The 21,663-nt window shown below is 39.6% G+C and overlaps 1 protein-coding gene across 1 annotated transcript in view; it reads left to right on the forward strand.

The window, feature by feature from the left end:
* The window catches only part of LOC122813785 (gamma-crystallin S-like), a 455,826-nt gene that overhangs the window by 243,872 nt on the left and 190,291 nt on the right, over positions 1-21,663 (forward strand). The window lies entirely within an intron of this gene.

Here is a 21,663-nt window from a genome sequence, read left to right on the forward strand (position 1 = left end):
CACAGTGGTAAATCTTCCATCGGCAGTGATAGTGACCTGTATTTAGCTAGAGGTTTTGGTGCCAAAGGGTTGACCAAGAGGACAGTGTTGTGCAACTGAAAGTCAGCAAACCTATCTCAGTGAGATGGAGTATGCAGATACTTCATTTGTTTTGAGTAAACAGATGGACTAAACAACAGCGAACCTTTTTTAGCTGTGACCTATTTATAAAAACAAAGCAGTATATATTTAATGGAAGCAGTAACCAGAATCATATGTAATAACATAACAGTATTATAAAGAATACAACCCCAAAGTATGTAAAAAATGAAATACAGCATACAAAGTAGTAACATCACCCTAAGCACAAACCATGACACTAGATAAGAGATGTCTCTCTGTTTCCCATTTATGCATCATGTGGTACATTTGGCAAAGAGCACCTTTCAGCACTTGTTTCAGTAGCAGTTGCAGGTTCTACAGGCTCAGGTTGCTAGCCCAAGGCCCAACCAGATAAGAGATGTAGGCACTTAGTAAGGACTGCAGGGGCACAGTTTAGGACTGAATATCAAAGAAGATACAGGGTATACTGCAAGCAGGTAACGTGACTCTAGTAAATACATTTAGGACAAGCATCAAAGTGTATACAGGATATATTGAAAAAAAAAAGATTTATCCAGGTTTAACATGTACAGACTTTAACACCTGACCTGTCATTGCTGAAAAGTTACATAACAGAAATGATTAAAGTCAGGACAGATGGTCATCGGATTTAACAGTTAAGGATTAACAATTGCAAAAGGAATAGAAATATATTTATGAGTTATATATCAGCAGAATAGGTAAGATTCATGACCTGATGTTCAAGGCAAAATTTCAGTGCCAAAGCAAAGACTGAACAAATAGGAAAACATTTAAATGCTTACAGAAACTGAATTCCATAGTTTTTGTCCTGGACAGTCATTGTGGTATGGTATGCTGAGGTATCCAGAGATTGCCAGAGTTCTGTGAACTGCAACTCACATCTTCTGGGATATGAAAATAGATAATCAACAGAGGGAAGGATATTGGCAAATGATGATGATTATTTTACTAAGCAAGATGAACATGGGAAGTCTACAGCAAAGGTGGATCGAAAGCCAGCCTGCTTTTCAGAGAAAGTTAAAGTGGTATTCATGCCTGAAAACATTAATAATACATCTACAGACTAAGGACCTCTAGCGTTTGGTAGAGCTGGTTTCTGAGTTTGCCAGCAGATGAGAGAGAGTTCAGTACTAGGAATAAGTACATGTGTTCATCATCATACATTTCAACTGTCCAGATTTTCGGAAAATGTCCAGGTTTTTGTCTCATAATTTGGTCTTTTCCTCATAAAAGTTGTGGTTTTCTAGCAAATCATTGAAGTCTGAAGTCAGTAAACAATGAAAGACATTTGAGTTTCAGGTTTCATATTCTTCAGGAAATGCATGAAAATGAAAACAAAATGTTATTCTAACAACTTTCTAAGTTTGTAAGACCAATATTTAAAATATGTGTCTGATTTTAAGCCTTTGCCCCCTATTATTTTGGCTTTGTTCAGATTTCTTGCACTAAGAGTTTAAGAGATACGTTTATCATCTATTCCTTTTCATTATGAACTTATCAAGTTCAAGTTTGTGAGGGGATGGAGTGTTTCTTGACAAACAATGGATACACGGAAGTTAGGTAACAGTATAACATGAGTTTTAAATAAGTTTATGGTAAGATCTTTAACCTTGAATTAAAGATACATGGATTTAACCATACTGATGCAATAACAAGCCAATGTTGCCTATATATGAAAAGTCATCAGCAAAGGAAATGTTTGCAATCACTATTAAGAATGTTTATAACTAAGGAAAAAAAAGAAAGAGTAAAGGGCTGATCCTTGATGCACACCTCACTGAGGTATAAGAGCCTTGGTACATCCTACTTTGTGGAGTGAGTAATTAGCTGAAATGTCAAGTCGAATAAGCTGAAGACAAGGGAGCAAGGCACACTCAGATAACTTGTCCGGGTCTGCAGACATGATACTGGTGAGATGACAGGCCAGTAGCATAGTTCTCAACCAATCAGGGACAAATTTCACCAGAATCATGGAGAAATCCAGAAATAATCAGGGACACTTTTGAAATATTGGTACTATTAACCTGAAACATAGAATACGAGAATGTGAATTAATGTACATTTTCTGAAGTAAAATATGTCTATATTTATTAAGTGTAATTCACCACCTCTTCTGCAAAAGTCATCAGTTGTAGGAAGGAGACAGAGCTAAAATCTGAGTCAAAAGTCAGGGATGTCCCTGAAAATCAGGGACATTTGAGTGGTATGGTGGAGGTACTGTGCCCTGTTCAAAATTTAAACTGCGTATCACTCATTAAATCACCGTAATGGAGGAATTCGGTGATTTAGCACAGAACTGCTCTTCCCAAAGTCTTTCTTGGTATAGACAACAGAAAGTCTAGATACAAGTTTAAATATTTAGGTCAACAGTATGCTCAGATGTGGGAGTAACAGTGACTGTTTCCAAAAGCACTAGGAACTTACCAACTGAGAGTTGAAGCTAAAATGTATGAGAAGAATGGAGATAAAGGTATCATATTATTTCAGGAAATTTTCTGACAGGCCATAACCTTCTACTTGCCAAAGTTGGGAAGAAGCTTAACAAACTTAGGAGTTTTTAGGTATATCTGCTGAAATCACAAGGTAGGTGAGAAACCAGAAACCCGAGAAGGGGCCAACAGTAGTATTCAAGGTGGGGGGGGGGGGCAGCAAGCACAAGATACATGTGTGAAGTTGGTTAATAAATCTACAGAAATTTGGGAAATTGCGCCAGCAATTGAGGAAATGGTTCCATTTACAATAAGCAAAATATTATGATGTGATCACCCAGACATAAGATGTAACTAATACACTTGCAAAAAATATTGAGCAGATGTCATAATAATCAAATAAATATGTTAAAGTGCTATAGAGACAATGGGAGACGTCTGCTGTAGTAGAACTACAGTCAAAATAACTGCTGCCAGAACTAAAATGAATAAAATGCAAGTGCTGTGGGCTCAGATGATATACTCGCTGCTTTCCTATACAGAATCAATGAAAACCACACCAAGCCAGTATAAAGCATGTTAAGCAAACAATTGGTATGTGGGCATACTCCTGACCTATTACATCACATTATAGTGGTAGACATTTCCATAAGCAGTGGGGTCACATCAGACCCAAACAAGTTTTGATCCATCAGTCTTGCCTCTATTCTTTGTTAAGCCATTGACAGAATTGTAATAGAGCTACCCAAAATAACACAGGGAAACTTAGTTTTAGATTTGCAATAATATGGGTGTGTTAAAGGGAGAGCTTACCTTTTTAAATCTCATGACATTCTCTGTAGAGGTGATAGCAGCAGCACCTGATAAAGGGCTGACAGTGCATACCGTTCATCTTGACTGTATTAAGTCATGTGATAAGGGAATAATAGACACATTAAAAGTATTAAATCATCAATCTTTATGCACTTCAAGAGGGGATACCGCTTGTGTGTCACAGGGCTTTGTACTATAGACCTCTTTTATTTTTTGACTCTTCTCACATATAAAAGTGGAAATGGATTGTGGACAACCAGATACACTGGCTACTACAAAAATAATATATTTGTTTCAATAACAGATGTCACAATTATCTAAGATAGTCTACAAAAATATACACTCAGTGCAATAGTAATGAGCTCACCTTTGATGGCAGTAAATGCAATATCACGATTAAAAATAAGCGCTTATATCATAAAAAATACCATCATTAAGGATCCCAGGACAATGGCAGGTAACAAATTGCGCTTTGATTGATGTTCATTTATGAAAGTCAGAAAAGCATATTCTTGTAGCCCATCTAATTCTAAAGAGCATGTCTAATCCCTGCATGGAGGTCACTGTACCATTTTATACCTCAATGATTTGACCTGCTGTTGAATACAATGTTATGTTTTGTAGCCTTCAAGCAAGGCATCTGAACGGGAAGGAGTAGGTGCTGCACTCATGAAGCATGAGCCTATAAGCACGCGTTGCAAATGTACAGACACGTATAGCTGAAGAAGTATGTGGAGGCATGTTCCTGCAGCAGGCAGTCATAGTAAAGCTCAGAGTGCTACAGTAACGGAGGACAACGATCTTCCATTAGGAGAGGGGTAAGCTACTCCCTACCACTCGACTCTCACTGTTGGGGGATGGATTTGCACACTGGGCTACCAAAGCAGAAACTAGTATTCCATATGGCTGTCACCTAGCCTAGGAATGCCTGACTCTCACCCATGAAACAAATGGGCCAGCTGAGTGCATGTAAAGGAACCATCAGGCCAGTCCTGTGGAAGAGGTACAAACACAAGCCATCAAAAAGAACTTGAAAAGGTTGCATTTCTTACTAGAAAAAAATGTCATAGCAATGGAAAACCTGAACTATTCCAAAAGTCTTCAGCATGGTTATTATATTCTGTTTTGTAGATATTACCAAGAGATTTCTGCCTTGTCTAAATGGCAATGTCTTATCTACTTCTATTTGAAATCTATGCCTAGAATACACTGAACAGTTAACACCAAGTTGGGGGAACTTAATACTAAAAATGAATATTAATAAAAAAAATAACAGATACATTACACATCATCTTAGATGATTATGGAAAATACTTCTCTGACATTGAAAAGTAAGTCATTAACTTTCTTCAGAAATAATTTTGATATGTATGTAAGTAGAAAATATCAACATGGGATTATGGCAGACGAGCTCCTTAAAAACTAGTAGTTACTTATTACTGCTTTTTTGTGAGAAAATATATTTCCTTCCAGAAATTCTAAGGATTTCTTAGAAGGAACTGATCTTTTTTCATAACAGAAAAGCATTTGGTACTCTCAGTAACTTATATCTATTCTTTTTCTTAGCTGGCAATAGGTTTCCTAGACAGATTTTAACCTTGAGTATTGTATGCAGTTGAGGTTTTATCTCTCTCTAAAGCTGTAGTGCAGAAAATCCATTATTCACTAAGCAAGTTAATGACAGCCATTCTTAAGCAATGGAGGAGTGTTTTTAGTTTTAGCAATGTTAAGAACTTTAATAGACATTCTAAAGCAGAGTCTTAGTCCTTTTGAATGAGTACTTTGTTTCAGTTGACTTAACACAGTTCTAACAGATGTGGGTATTAGTAGTTCCTGGTGAATGATCTACAAGACAGCAATGTCTCTGGGGTTAATTTTATTTATTTTTTGCTGAGAAGGTAGTGCTGACTAAGGTATGATTACTTAGTATAAGCGGGAGAAGAGTAGGTTTTGACAGTCTGTCAAAATAATTAGTAACAGTTCACTCTAATAGTGTGCCAGCCAGCAATATCATTGTGTCTAGTAATAGCCGTCTGATTAAATACTTTGTAAAAGTGTCTGTAACCTGAATTCTGGTATTTGTGTGCTACTGAACATTCAAGTTCTCCATCATGGTGCATTTATGTCTAATCACCAAGGTAGCAATTAGGTCACTGGCATGATTTTCTTATAAGTTCTTGAAGAAGGTATGTAAGCAACTGTGATTTAAATTTCCAGGTGACCACTGATAAGGCATTTGCACAAAGTGCCTAATTAGGATAGTGTTTGGCTATGTTTTATCACATTGTAATCAATAATCACTGTAGCCCTTTACTGAGAAGACAAAAACAATACTACTTTTTTCATGGTCTCTCATTTAGAAGGCCTGATTACTTCTGGAGAAAAACATACAACAGCTGAACTCGTGCTCTCAGACAACGTTCAGATATAGAAATTATGAGATGACTTAGATAGAAATGCAGGCTTCAAGTAAGGTATATTCGTCTTGATGCCAGTGATATTCAGGTGTGCCTCTCTGAGTCAATGTACTTTGTAAATGTAGTCTCATGTTAATAGTTACGGTTTGCTATTAGTAGACAGAACCGTGGGAAATAAGTAAAAGGGTAGAAGTTAGGAAGGAAATGAGGGAGAAAAGGAAGGGGCAACACCAAATCTGGATACTGGATAAGAAAAGGACAGACAAGTCAATAAGAATCGATGCTAAAGATAGTGATGGTAAGTCAGGAGGTGGTGAGAGAATTCAGCAAACGTAACATGCGATAAGAATTAGGGGTCGGGTGGAATTGGTTGAAATTTTTTAAGACTGAACTCACTGATTTTTAACCACATTCTAAGCACTTTAACTTTTTTAGGGTCTTGTTACTACCATCTAGATCTGCACCTTTATCTCCGTTGTTCACATTCAGCATTTTGTTTAGATACTCTTGTGTATTAATTTCAGTCCTAGCCATGCCCAATTACTTTACCATGTCATTTTATACAATTCATTCTAAGAAAAGACACAGATACAACTGATGGATCACAATGGCTGTACCAATGTGTTTATCTGCCAGTTCTGAGCCATTGCTTCAGGAGATGGGGTGCAAAGCAGGCTTTTTTGAGAGACGTTATCTAGTGTGATCACATCATGATAACATACCCTACCAACTACACATCCATGGTGCTGCTGACATTTGGCCTTAATCATTTCAGCAAATTTTTATAACCCAGATTTCACTTTAATTTGCTTCACATTGTAAGCTGCCTTACACTCTGCCAAAAAAGGTTGGACTTGCAAATCCCCAGACCTCCCTTGATGCCATGAATGCTATGGGGCACCAGCTGTGCAGTTCCATATCCTAATCCCGCACAAAACTTTAACCTCCCTTACCGATCCTGCCTTCTATTTACATGGTTGTGACAACCTAAACTCTAACTATCTACACCAGCTGCAGACATCACAAACCTGAAGCACAGGATTCTATCTCACCATTTATCCCTACTTTTACAAGGGGGTAGGCCTAGGTAGGATATACTGTCTGTGAGTTCTTGCAGCAAAAAAACTGGCCCTCACTTGCCTTGACATTTTCACTGCAACCTGACAGAGTGCCCCTCTCCAGTCTGCTCTACTTCACCCATCATGTCCCTATCTGTCCCTGGACCTGTCCATTTCCTCTCCCACCATCCTACCTCAGTTCAAACTACCCCCCTCAGACAAACTGATGCTGGCTGTAAGTTCTTCCTCAATGGTATTTTCTGAGACTGGACATAGCACTACCCCTGACTAGCTGTTAGCCACATTTGAAGCATATTAACTTCTTTAACTTAGTTTATAGAGTCATGTTGTGTATTATATACATGTTACTTGTTATATATATTTCTACCTTCATCCCTTTTGTTCGCATTCAACATTTAGATGGTATCAGTGAGAATTAGACAAAGCAACATGAATTGCAACAAGAGAATGAGGGAGTAAAAGGGACTGAGTTATGAAAATGCAATAATTATCAACTAAAAAATGGGCAGGATGTGAGGCCATTAAGTGAAACTATAAATGTGAGGAAGACTGGAGGGGTGCATTTAAGCCATCCCCATTGACAAAGGAAACAACCAGAAGTACTGCAGTTGATGTAGTGATCTCCTAAACAGCAGCCATATTCAGAAGGTATCATAAGGTAACTGGAACTTAGAAGGTCGAATTAAATATGTACCTAATCAGGTCACTGAACAAGGCAAGTAGAAATGGGTAGGAAATCAAACTTGCCCAGAGGGCAGAGCTGCGGCATGTCCATTCAGGAAAGGATAATTATAGAAGGTTCATGACAGAAAGCAAATTAGTGAAGAACATCATACTTTACAGCACAATGTAAACATTCAGCATGAACTACACAGCACCAGAATAAAAGCCTGTAACCTAAAGTACAGCAACAGAAGGGCAGAAGGAAAAGCACACCATGCAGAAAATAGAATCAGTTTGGAACCTTTGGTACAACAATACTTATCTAGGCAACTTAAAGTGGATGCATAAAAATTATTGCAATATTTTTTTACACATACTTTTTTGAAGGGTGCTGGAAAAAATGTTAGGGCTCATTAAAGAACAGGGATACAGGCAGTCAGCCTAATACTGCAAATATGGAAGTGTGGTGCAAGCTTGCTGACAACATCACATACCCAGAGCACCAGGAGAGTTAAAACTAAGTAAAACCCCTTGTAAGAAGCATAGATAGCACTATAATGCAAAGCTGTAACCTTCTCTCTGCTGACGGTCTGCACTGGATAAAGCATCAACTGGCCATATGGGGAGGGGGTTACTAGTCAGTCACTGCAGTTCGAAATGAAGATATAGGTGGGGCACCAAGATATATCAGATGGACATTTTGTGCAGGAAACAAAAATAAGTAGAAAATAACTTTAATATTTAACAGACTGTACAAAAGCAGGCCATATGCACAAAGGAAATTGGTTTTAGATAAAGAATTTGTCACTGGCAGTTTCAAAGTTAGCTGGGGAGGGGATGGATCTCAAGGGATGTGCTCCTATAATAGGTTAGTACTAGGCTAACTGCCCTTGTGGGCCATTTTAAGCCTAGCTAATTATCCATTGTGACTTAAACCCTGCACCTTGTGTTTGTAAGGCAAACACCTTAACCATTAGGCCACCCTCCCAACCCTCAGAAAGAGGATAAGGCCTACCAAGCTAGTCATTACTTTCTTTGTGTAGATGTGGACAACTACTTAACCAGCACTTGTTGGTGGACTGGGACAGAAGAAAATACTTCTCATGCAGGGCAGAAACATGAGATACAATTACATTGTTGCCACAAAAAAGAGACAATCATCAAAAGTGTAACAGAGCAAGTATGTCTTTGTTCACATATTACATTTTTTTTCTATTCAACACTTGTCATTGTGTTGAATCAGAAATGTTTTTATGCACTTATATTTCCATTACTCATCTGTGTATGTCATTGTCACTGCATTTTCCTTACAATTTAGGAGGACATTTTCAAGGAGGAAGATAAATTCCAATGAGGACCTCTATCCCACTACACTGACCTCAATGATAAAGCAGAGGGGGAAGAGGCACTACTGTGCAGGTATTGGCCATAAGTATCCTGTGATGAGGTCTGGTTCAGCAACAGCAATCTGGGCTAATGGATGACATATTCACAGGGGATCCCAAGTGAATATGACCCAGGTAACTGAGTGTGTAAAATGCATGACATTAGAAAGCAGGCTGTTGGAGTTTGATCAGAAATGACTGAACTTTCCCCAGAGAATGCTAGTCCCTCAAATCCTTGTATAACTGCTTAAAAGTATGGTGAGAGGATAATAGTTTCTAACTGCTTAGACATAAAAGACATATCTGCAAACAGAATTAACCAAAAAGTTTCAAGTCACACCATGCATGAGGAACAGGCACCTTCTGGGCACTCACATTGGGATTCTGCTCTGCTTCACTGCAGCAAATAACACCGGATATGACTTTTGGGATGCTTTAAATCCTCCATCCATTAAAGTTTACCTTAGGAAAAAACAGTCGAAGAGCATGCAATACTGTCTTCTTGAGCAATAAGCCTATTTCTTCTCCATGACACCTATACACGAAAGATACCTTTGTTCTCTTTGGTATTACTATTGGATTTTTGCACTGACCACTTAAATGCAGCTCTAAGTCCCTTCAGTTTGTTATGCTTATGTGTTCCCTTTGTAACAAATAAAAGCTGAGTGGTGGAATTTTAAAGGTATGCTCTACCTTTATTTTTGTGCAATACCCGGGGATCGTGACACATAGTGATAATGAATGTAGAACATTCAGTAAGAAAGTTACCAACTTATATCCACTTCCTGTGTTCCCCTCAAATAATGAATATTGAACTCCACCAGTGGCTCATAATTAGTATAAAGGTCACTAGGTCTTCTTTCAGGAGCACCTTCAGCCATTTAATTTAGTTTACCATCAAGGGTAGACACAAACTGAGCCAAGGTCAATAGCAATGTTGGCTAAACATTGTTCCTTTAACACTGTGCCACTGAACTTGTGTTTGAAAGTTTTTAATGTAAGAAGAGGGGCTATTCTCATATTGAAACATCTATACACTTTGTCATGGTATTCAGAGACACATGTTCTAACCCATGCCAATCTACCAAGTATGTTGTTCATTAACCTGGAAACAATTTTTTTACCATGCAGTTATGTGGTACATGGCATCCCCTAATTCCAGTCCAGCAGTGTTCAGTATGCCCTGTTCTTGGTTATACTCATCTTGGTCCAGTAACACATTACAAACATTTTCTTACTATATCACATCATAGGTTTATGTAAACCATATCTCACAAGCACAGCAGTTGTAACATTCATTTCTTCTCCACGTGGCACAGCTGCCTGGAAACTGGTATCAAAATGGTATCAGTCACTGCTACAAGCAAATTTTTGACCATGCACACACACTCGTTTTGGTATCTCTCTCCCTCTCTCTGTCATACACACACATATAGTACTATATGGCTCTTTGGGTTTGTATTACCATATTGAATGGTAAAAATGCTAAATGCTCACATGAGCGAAAATGCAGAACAAACTTGTTTTTTTGGGGTCACGGTACAGTGAGGATTGGAATATTTGCCCTTTCCTCACTGTAGTGCAACCTCGGAGTTAGAAAATATATTTAGCGGGGGGTGTGGGGGGTGCAGCCCCCCACAATAGCAAGTTTTTGCTCATGTGAGCGTTCAACATTTTTACCATTTGATATGCTAATATAGACCCGGCTCTTTCACCTCTGCTCTTTTTGCCTTTTCCAGACAGGCAGAGATTTGTGGACTATAATGGATTTACTGAAAATGTATAGCTAGCTACCACCTTCTACTTCTTCCTCACTTTCTGGGGTGTGAAAGTCTAATTGTGATGTCTGCTATATCCTCCACACACCTACTAGGATAACTGATCTTGTTATCATAGAGATAATATGTAAACCCTCACTGTGAGTGAGGTAACCACAGCCTTTTATGGTTTCTTTATTTTATTGTGTTCTTAATATTTATCAATGGAATGTGCCCATTACAACTTTCCAAGTTACTCACCACTTCTACCATGGGCAGTCTTATAATATCTATATGTTTAGTGCACAGAGCTTCTCAGCCCCCCCCCCCCCAAACATACAGATTTAGACTCACACTTATCAAATGCCCCTGATTTTTATCTCCAGTTTGTGGCCTTTCTGATAAATTACCGATGATTACTCAGTCAATAATGTCAGACAATAGACATTCATACTTCTTATTGGTAATAAAGTTGATGCAAAACCTGTTGTTTTATTAACTAATTAAATGAATTTGAGTAATATTTAAAATATTGTCCCTGATTTGGGCCTTTGTCTCCCTATTATTTTTGTCTTTATCCAAAATTCTTGAATAAAGATGTTGAGGGGTATGCCTGGGAAGAACAATAAGACACAGATGCATCAGATTCATATGGGCAGTAACAGAAAGGATATGTTTAATGTTTGTTCCTAATGCCCCCAAGGAACACAGGATATGCAGTGATACTATAAGGTTGATTCCTTATGTACCTCCCTAACATTACAGCTGAAGCCTCACTGTATCATGCTGTACAAGGTTTTGAGGGATTATTACCCTCCAATGCACAGCATCCCCTTTCCCTAAGATAAGAGCAAAAAGTTAGTATCCAATCTCATCTATCCTTTAGATGGTCCTCCAGCTACCAGAAAGGGGTATACAGGTTGTGTGGAATTGTAGTCCTACCTTATTTTCCAGCTTCTATAATGCATTTCCCTCCCTTTTTGTTTATTTACAAGAAACATCTTTATTAAATTATCATGTGTGACACAGACAATCTTACATTTATATAAATGAAAATAAATCATAGCGATACAATCTCATTTGCAAACATTATGGTGCTGACTTGTCAGAACATGGACTGAATTCTTGGCTAGGCTTGTAAGGGCCTCAGGGCCAATAGCCTAGTAACTTCCTAAGATCTTATGATCCTGTGATTCTACTCCCTAAATAATGAAACACTTGAATCTGAGACTTCACATCCTTCAGAAAATGCATGCTAATACAAAACCTGTTATTCTAGCAGCTTTCTGAGTTTATAAGAGCAATATTTAAAATCTGTCCCTGATTGTGGCCCTTTATCCCCCACCATTACTTTTGTCTTAAGCCAAAATTCTTAAGCAAAATTTAAAATGTATGCAGAGGATTACAATCAGTCACTAATGCTGCACATTAAAGTTTAACACTTCTATTGCTCAGAAAATGCATGTTGTTGCAAAACCTGTTCTGTTAAAATTTTAAATGAGTAAGTAATGCTTAAAAAATGTCCTTGGTTTTGAGCCTTCATCCCCATTATTTTTAGCATTGCCTAAAATTCTTGTGGAAAGAGGCTGATTGGTAATCTTCAGATACACTCACATAGGTATTTCCATGGTAACCTCAAGCTTGGGCAGCCAGAAAAAGACAATGTATTACTCAAACAATCTTTTTCCAGCTGTCTGAGCTTGCAATTACCTCAGAAATACAAATGTGAATGCTTCCATGTAATCTTTAGTCTGACAACAGTTTTAGGGCATATTGGACAGCTGGTGGTAGTGCCCCCCTTGCCCTTTGGTTCCAGCAGCCATGACCAAAAGTAACACTATTCTCCCACTTAGTAGTATTTTTCTAGACAGCATGCCTTTCCAATACTGCTAGTTCAATGAACAAGTGGATAATTATACTAAACAGTTTACCCTGCAATTAAAAAAAAGCAAATTACAGAGCAGATGAAGATGGCACCCTGACGTGACTGATCACAGCTGTGTTCACCATGTCAAGACTAAAAAAATAATAAAGCTAAAAAAAAATCATATACTCCAGACACCTGTAGTGTATTATAGCAATAACCCACACCTGGGTGGAGGCAATGCTGGATTTACCCATGGTTGGTGTGGTTTGGTCACGAGGGCGAAGCCCGAGTGGCCAAACAAAGCCAACCGTGGGTACATCCAGCATTACCCACACCCAGAAGTGGGTTATTGCTATTATACAATGACATTATTTAAGAAAAAAATAATTACTTTTCTTAAATAATGGCATTGTGTAATGCCTCCTTCTGCAGCTGTCTGGTATTCTGCGGCAGTTCTGATGTACTGCGCATGCGTATGCCTACGCAGTACATCAGAGCTGTGGGCAAAAGCAACGGAGAAAGCAAGATCTCCGTTGCTTTTTTCAAACTGTTTCGCTATGTTAAATGGGTTTAACATAGCGAGACAGCTTTAAAAAAAAGCAACGGAGAATCTCCGTTGCTTATTTTAAAGCTGTCTCGCTATATTAAACCTATTTAACATAGTGAGACAGTTTTGAAAAAAGCAACGGAGAAAGCAAAATCTCCGTTGCTTTTTACAAACTGTCTCGCTATGTTAAATGGGTTTAACATAGCGAGACGGTGTTGCTGTAAGAGTTATAGTAATGGAAAAAGTCTGGGCAACCAGACCTTTTTCCATTACTATAACTTGGATTTACAACGTACACGCTGACCGATCAGTGTGCATGTTTTTGAATATTAATGGGGGGTCATTGTATAATGAGGAATAAGACCCCTACATAAGGTAACGAATAAAGGGATAGATCTTGTAGTCTTTTTTTTTTTTTTTTTTTTTTTTTGTAGCTTGGAATTTTTAAGCCAGTAATCTTCTTAGTTAGGAACCTCTGGAGCCTTTCTAGCTGTTTGATATGTCTACTGGGATACATCACAAAGGGATTGTTGTACTAATCAGTGCTGAATATAAGGGGATAATGACTTCTTTAGATATGGCTGAACATTCCTTTGGCAATTAGTTACACTAAGTAAAAGGACTTTCTGACTACTGTCATTACATGATGATCAAAGGAGATGGAATTATCAACCCAAGTTCTACTGTCTCAACTCTAGCAACATTCTCATTTTGAAGTGTGCTATTGTTTATATTGTATGCTAGGGGGAGGGTCTGTCTGCCAAATGTGACAATATTGTACTTTTTAGCATTTAATTTCGGCCCATGTTTAGCATAACAGGCATTTACAAGTGTAGGTACTTGCTGAAGGGCTTTGGCATTAAATAGTAACTTGGCAATGGCTCTCAGTTTGCAGTTGTCTGCAGCCTTGATTACCCAGAGGTCTTGGTTCATACAATGGAGATCAAAAAAGTAACTACTGAACAAAAGAGTTCCCAGCACTGAGCCCTGTGGAATACCTCTGGTCACCTTTATACATTCTGATGAAGGATCTACCATCTGCACCATATGGGCTCAATCTTTTAGTCAGTTTGCTATCCACCTTACTACACTGGGAGCTATTTGTAATACATTAAACTTACTAACGATGCTAACATTGGGAATGGTGCGCTGCGTGGGCAGCATGACTGCTGTCAAACTCCTGTGTTATCCTTTTGAAGAAGCTAACCAGATTCATTATACAGGATCTACCCTTGACAAAGCCAAACTGCTGTAAGTCTAGCATGATAACATTTCTAATATCACACTTTATTAGGTCAGTTATAATGTGTTCCACAATTTTGCAAATGAGACCCATCGGGTTAATAGACCCATCATTCCTGGGGTCAGTGATGGAACCACCCTTGTAGGGTGGAATCATTACTGTTGTGCTCCAATCCTCATGGACAAAGCCAATGGCTAAAGTCAGGTTAAATAGTTTGAATGGCTCTGTCAGGGTTTGTTTAGTACTGTTATTTCAACAACCAGGTATATTATCATGTTCCCTGGTGGAAGTATTTTTGGTTTTGGAGAACCCCTTTAGTACATGTTCTTTAGTGATGATGAGTTGAGGGGTCCTCAGAGATTTATGGAAAATTTTGCTTTGAATAGTCATCTCTGGGGTAGAATTCATACTGAATTTGTTGGTTAATATGTTGGCAATATCTTCTGGGTCAGAGTAGGTGGCATCATTATGAATGTGTTCAGAGAAACAATAGTGACTGTTATTTCTTTGTTTCCTAATGTAGCTAAAGAAGGATTTTATAATTGTTTTAAGCTTCAGATGCTAACCTATGTCCATAAGTTGCATTCATAGACCTAATAGTATTTTTCAAGTTTTTAATCAAATTTCTGATGTTATCCTTGATATGAATGTGGGTGGCTGTGGTGGTGCAATGGTTAGCATTGCTGCCTCACAGCAAGAGGTTCTCCAGTTTGATCTTTAGCTGGGGTGCCTTCTGTGCAGAGTCTGCATGTCCTCCCTGTGGTCATATGGGTATCTTCTGGGTGCTCCAGTTTCATCCCAAAGACATGCTGTAGGTGGATTGGACACTCCAAATTGGCCCTAATTGTGAGTGCATGCATGTGTGTGCCTTCTGTGGAAGGCTGGGTGCCAGGCTGGCAACTCGACACCGTAAAACTCCACTGCCAATCATGAGTGGACAGGTGATACGCTGTGGCGACCCCTAACCAGGGTAAGACGAAAGAAGAAGAATCCTTGATATTAATGTCTTTGGATCTCCCACATACTTTAAGGATTTTTTTTTTCTTTTATTGTAGAGTTTATTTACGTTGATGGACCACAAGGGCTGCTTGTTTTTAAATTTCTCATTATATTTAGATCTGCCCAGGACTGCCAGTTTTACAAATTTATACATGCAGGCATAAAAATCCTTTGTAACATTACATGGCAACATATGAGGTAATGCTGCTACAAGTCAATTTTGAGACTTTATCATAGAATTTGATAAGATTATTAAATTTGAAATCTTTGAATTCCAAGATAATAGTTTCATTATGTTTACAGATTTTGAAGGTGAATGTCACTAGTTTATGATCCAACTTACCTGGGGAGGGAAATATCAAAGGAATAATATAAGAAGAAGCTATATTTGTAAGGACCAGGTCAAGAATATTATGTCCTCTAATGGTTTTAACAACTTGGTCCAAGGACTTTTTGTTTATTAAATGTAAAAACCTTTGTACATATCCTACATCGGAAGTATAGGTACTCCAAGTTTATTCAGGGGTAGTGAATATCTCCCAAAATAATGGAGTTCTTGTTTATTGGGAATTCGTTGTGTACATTTAGAAACCTTATATGATTTTCCGGGGACATAAAGGTTGTCCTGTTATAGGCTACAGACTGATAGTCGGACCTGTATAGTATGGTTTGGACTTGAATAAATTCACTTTGTGGGTCTCTGGGAATCTGTCTAGAGGTGATGTGGTCCCTAACAAATATGAAAATAGCAGCACAGTTGCCATTGGTTCTAAAGTCATGTAGGTGCAAAACCTAGGAATGCAAGGAAGTGTTTTCTAGACATTTACACCAAACTTCAGTAAATACACAGATGTGGATGCATTACAAATGCAGGAGAGTCTCAGGGTTAGGCAGCTTGTTGTGGAGAAGAGCCACCTTAATGTGATCCTATTTTGGATTTGATATGTTAGTTACAATGATGTCTGTTAGCTGGACTTTACCTAAAAAAGGCACTATGGGAGCAGAAAAGTATTTAGCCAGTATGGGCAAGCCTTGCAGTGAGAGGTGCAGCCCATCCATTCCAAAGCAAGTAGTATAGTTGGACATCGCCTCCTATGCTGACACATACCAGATCCCCCTGGACTGACACCAACAATTTAACCAATTGTTGAAGCCAATTATCTTTTTTGTACCTAGGCATCATTCTTAGAAAAGGAAGATTCTACTCAGGACCTGAGACTTGCTTGCATTTGCGACATGCATGGAGAGTTCTGACATGTCTCTCTGCATGTCCCTCAGATATTTGCATCCCAAGTCGTCCAGCCCCATGTACATCGCCATCATGTTGTACTCATATGTGCTAGATGAAAGGATCTAAAGGGCCCTTCAAACATCAGAGATCCTGACACCTCAAAGACAACTCACCATCACTTTGTCTTTATCCAGCCTAGTGAATAGAATCCGGGTGCAGGACCATAAAACGTTATTATTTGCAGAGTGGTCTGGTGTACTGGATTTGAGGTAACATAACTCTTGATGGCTCAGCTGAAAGTGTGCCTGAAGGTGATTTAGTGATGGATTTTCAACAAGTCTTAACCTTATTTGGTCTAAGAGGCTTTGGTAAGGATTTTTTTCTACAGCTTCAGGGCAAGACATTTTAGTGTGGTTGGTATAGACTGTGGTGGATGAATGTGTGTTGCTCACAGTCTATGTTTTTTTTGTAAGAGTAAGGCCTCCATAATTTGTAAAATATTTCCATCTGTCACAAACAGAATTTCTTGTCTTAAGTAAGAGTTGTATATCTGCAAGCATAAAGCAGTTACTACACTGTCTAAGGATGCTAGGCTGACTTTACATCTTGGTCCAGAAAATGTTAGAATTAATTATGCAAAGCTGCTGATGTTTGTCTTTGGGCCAGATTCAGGAAGCCACCGTGTAAGAGTTATAACTCTTACACGGAGGCTGCAGTTAAATGGTGTGATGTCAGCATGTCATGCATATGCATGAGGTGCATGAGGCATGCTGAATCACACTGTAACTCTTACACGGTCCGTGTAAGAGAGTAGAAGCGTGTCCGTAGGCTAAGCCCTGCATGCGGACACGCCCCCGTAAGTGTAGAATGGCTGAAAGTAAACAGCCACGAGAGAGGCCATGGAAATGTAAACAAACACACTACACAACACATTCCCCCACAGACCATCAGTGTACAAAGTGAACAGAGGATATAAAATGAAAATACAAACTGTTTTATTTTTTTTAATCCCGTAAATGTGTGCTACTGTGTGCGCTCGTGTGCGCGGGCATGCTACTAGCGCAACCGCAGTTAGCAATCAGTGAAAAAGGATATGAGAACTAAATATGCAAAGTAAGCCAAGAAGAAATAGCTTAGCGGTAGAGTTGCTGGCTTAAGAGTAGGCAGACAGGGTTTGAGCCCACACAACAACCTTTTTTTTTTTTTTGTAAATAAGCACTAAAAAAGCCCCTGACAGTATTGTCCAAATGTAAAAGTATACCCTTTTGTAAAATGGAATGAAATGGAGCATATATATTGAAGTAACACAATAATAAAAATAATTAGAAATGTACTGATAGCTAAGCTGCTGTGAGACAGAGTGCCCGTAGCTGCGTAGTGTTTAAAAAGCTGCAAACTGTATGCCCGTTGCTAAGCATCGGTTTAACAGGCTGAAACTGTTTGCAACTAGCTGTGCTTAGCTTAACATGTGTGTCACTAGCCAATTAAGGTTTATCCCAGCGCACACCGTTTGCGCTCCGCTCCCACAAGCTAACTGGCAGTGCGCATGCGTTAGCTCCGTGCAAACGAGCGCAGACCTGCTTTTAAGTGCTTAAAAGTGCTTATGGCATGTTTGATTGACAGGTCCTCAACTCATTTCTGTCAGGAAAATTAAAAATCAGTGGTTAGATTCAAACCCAGGATACCATGCACTTGAGTCAAGGTACTAAACCACTAAGCCATGACAGCAATACCTAAAAATTCAGAAATAGCATATATATGGGATAAAATCCAGAATGGCGCATGATAAAGCATTTTCAGTGAAGTAGATACAATTCCAAAACGGCCAATCAGAGAAATGTGCGGGAAAAGCGGCATATATAAGCCCCATAGGTGGGAATACACACTAGAACCGATTGTAGAACAGACCTGCAGTCAGAATGAGTGGAGTAGGTGAGGGACGTTGCTTTCGAGCACAGCGTTGGGGCGTTGAGGAGTCCAGATACATGGTCTGGCTCCTTGTCCATCATCACGAGGCCCAACTCATGCAGGGCCAGGTCTCATGGGGAGCGTACAGGGCGGAGGCATGGGACCAGTTGGCTCGTGATCTGACCAGTGCTACTGGCATTCCATGCACTGGTGAGCAGGTCCGTCACCACCATGCGGACCTGAAGCGGCGTAAGCAAGACCAGTTGACCCAATGGATCCAGGAGGCCCAGGATATGCCCAACGCCCCACTACTGAGTAAGTTACATTTTACTCATGTATGTAAGGATTCCAACTAGCTGATACCATGGAGACGTGTAGTCCAATATTACTTCCTTTGTATTACAGCTGCAGGTGTCCGCTCTGCGAACCGTGAGACGCATGACCGTAGGCTGGCGCGGCTGCGCCACCATGCAGGTTAGTAACCCCATCTAGTACTTGTAAATAAATATTATAGTGTAGCATGTATCAGAACACTGCAGTGTATTGATTAAAAGTAATCTAATGTGCAAGCAAGAATTGAAAGTTTGCAGGTATGGCTGCAACAAGTTCATCAGTATGCAAGTGTGACTGGAAAAATAATTTATAGAAATAAATAGTGCTGTAATACAGATGTCCCACCATTAATTAAATGTAGTATAACCTGCAGTAGTCTCCAGAGTACAGCTTCAGAATCTGAGGTAGTCACATGTGTGATTTATCGCCTGTTGAAATGCTGAATCATGACAGAAGTGAGGCTGTTGGAAAGTGTTTGAATCACCACAGGTCTAATATGTGAACAAAGCCTAGAAGTACCAACCTGAACTGTGAAGTTGCAGGATGTGTGAGAGTGACAGAAAGGGTCATGTGTGAATAAATAAAGTAGTAATAACCCCTGAATATATTAGCCCCAGTGTGTTTCCACAGAACTAAATGCATGTGGGAAGTACAAATTAACATCCCAAACTGATTTCAGTGTGTCTGAATCTGGAATGTCAAGGCCAAAATCTGTATATGGTGATAACAGTAAACAATTTGCAGATAGAATGAATGATTATCTGACAGACTAAACAGCCATAGTTGTCCCCTGTCCTGTCATCAAAGTGTAGCAGGATGATGTATCTGATCAAATTAAAAATAAGTAGGATAGTGATGTATTTGTAACAAGTGTAGCATGACAGTCAAATAAAAATCATTTTGAAACATCAGCCTCAACTTAATTGTGTACCTATTACAAATGTATATCAATGTGTAACTTATGAATGTGTCATCACTTTCTATCCCCACCCAACCCTATAATTCCATATAACAACACCCAATAAATATTGGTATGTGAACATTTCATTAACCATGGACATTTGTCCGTTTCAAAAATATATGCATGTCTGTTCGTGCATGTGCCCTGTTCATACCAGCAAATCTGATGGCCTGTTGCCATTAATCAACCCTGCATGTTGTTTGAATGTGTATTTCTGTTCAAATAATGCATGTGATATTGATATGCCCCTTGTTCAATGGTGTTAATATCTGGGTGTTTGTTTAATGGGAATACCAATGCATGCTGTTACAACTAATCTGAATGGAATAATATGCCACTAACCCAAACTAACATAACTACTCACAAACCTAGAACGCTTGGGAAGGCAGGTCCCAGTGGACCCACCTCTCCCACCTCAGCTGGCGACTGCACCTGGCACTAGTGCCCAGGCCGGACCCTCCTCCAGTGGCCCTGTGCCATCTTCGGGTGGAAGCGCTGCAGGGGATGGGGCCCGTCCCCCCTCTGCAAGCGTGGCCGGAGGAGTTCGTCCACTCACCCTCCAAGGTGTCCGGTCTGTGGTGCAAAGGGAGATCCAAGACTCCGTTCTTGGGCCCCTACGCCAGCTCGAGGCTCGTGTGGCACAGCTAACGGCCCTGGCCATTGCCCCGCCTACACAGCCCCCAGCACAGCCCTGTCCTGGGCTGTGAAGGAACAGTGGCAACTGCCTATGGGTGGGGATATCAGTTCCACTGTTGCCATCTGTGGGCTCATGCGTCTTGGATATCACAACCTCCGTCCCCGTCAATTGTGTAACCCCCACGTGTGTCATACACGCCCCTGTATCGTCTTGTCTGTCTTGTCTGTTAACCTACCCAACCTACCTCCCCAGCTATACTGACTTCCTTCACCGGACATACCACTCTCCCCTGAAAAAAAAGGGCACTCTGTACCCACAAAAAAATTATGCCCCATACATAGCTGTCCATGTCGCACACATGTCCGCTTGACATTGAAACTGTTAATTACAATTGGCTCTACAACAAACATTAATGTTGTCCTGACACCTCTCTCAGGGGTGGAAGGTTTCAAATGTCTCACCAAAATACATGGAAATGCACAGCTGTTGCTGCTAAAGACATGGGCATCTATGGGCCTTACCTACATCCCTCCTGCAAATCCCACTCTTGTTTCCCTACTGTCTTACCCTCTTTGTGACCCCTTTTTCACCACTTTCCTGTCACCCCTTTTTCTTTTCTTTCAAAGAAAATAGCGCGGGTGTGCGCTTGTGTTAGCGAAGCTCACCATCAGTCTTGTCGTGAGCTCAGCATAAACGAGCAGACCTGGTTGTAAGTGCTTAAAAGTGCCTTTATGGCACTTTGATTGACAGGTCCTGTACTCATTTTGAAAGTCTGGAAAGAAAAATAAATTCCTACTGCCAGTCTCGAATCCAGGACTTTGGTAACATTAGTCTGTATGACCTACCACTAAGCCATGACTGCCATACAAGAACATAGTGCTAAAATAAATATAACATGTAATAGTAGGAATCAATATAAAGGCAATATAGGAGGTGTACTACCCAATACATTTCAGGTAGAGTTTTAATGGCCGAATTACTGGATTCCCACACTAGTTCAGTGTTAACAGAAACAGCCCTACTAATTGTTCGCTTGTACATAATAATGTAAGGTAATGTACACATAAGAAGATATGTAAATGTACACATACATATATATAAATATATAGTAATACATATGAAATATAGTCGTAGGTGTCAGTATCCATACACACTCACTACAGGAGACAGTGAAGATAAATGCAGCAGCCAGAATCTGCAACACAGCCTGACCCCTCTGGGACCCACTAACCCTTTTAACTGCTTAAAGGTGGCTTCAGCACTTTGATTGA

The sequence above is a fragment of the Protopterus annectens genome, chromosome 10.part0 (assembly GCF_019279795.1).
Source record: "Protopterus annectens isolate FY-2018-M chromosome 10.part0, PAN1.0, whole genome shotgun sequence".
Taxonomy (NCBI): domain Eukaryota; kingdom Metazoa; phylum Chordata; order Ceratodontiformes; family Protopteridae; genus Protopterus; species Protopterus annectens.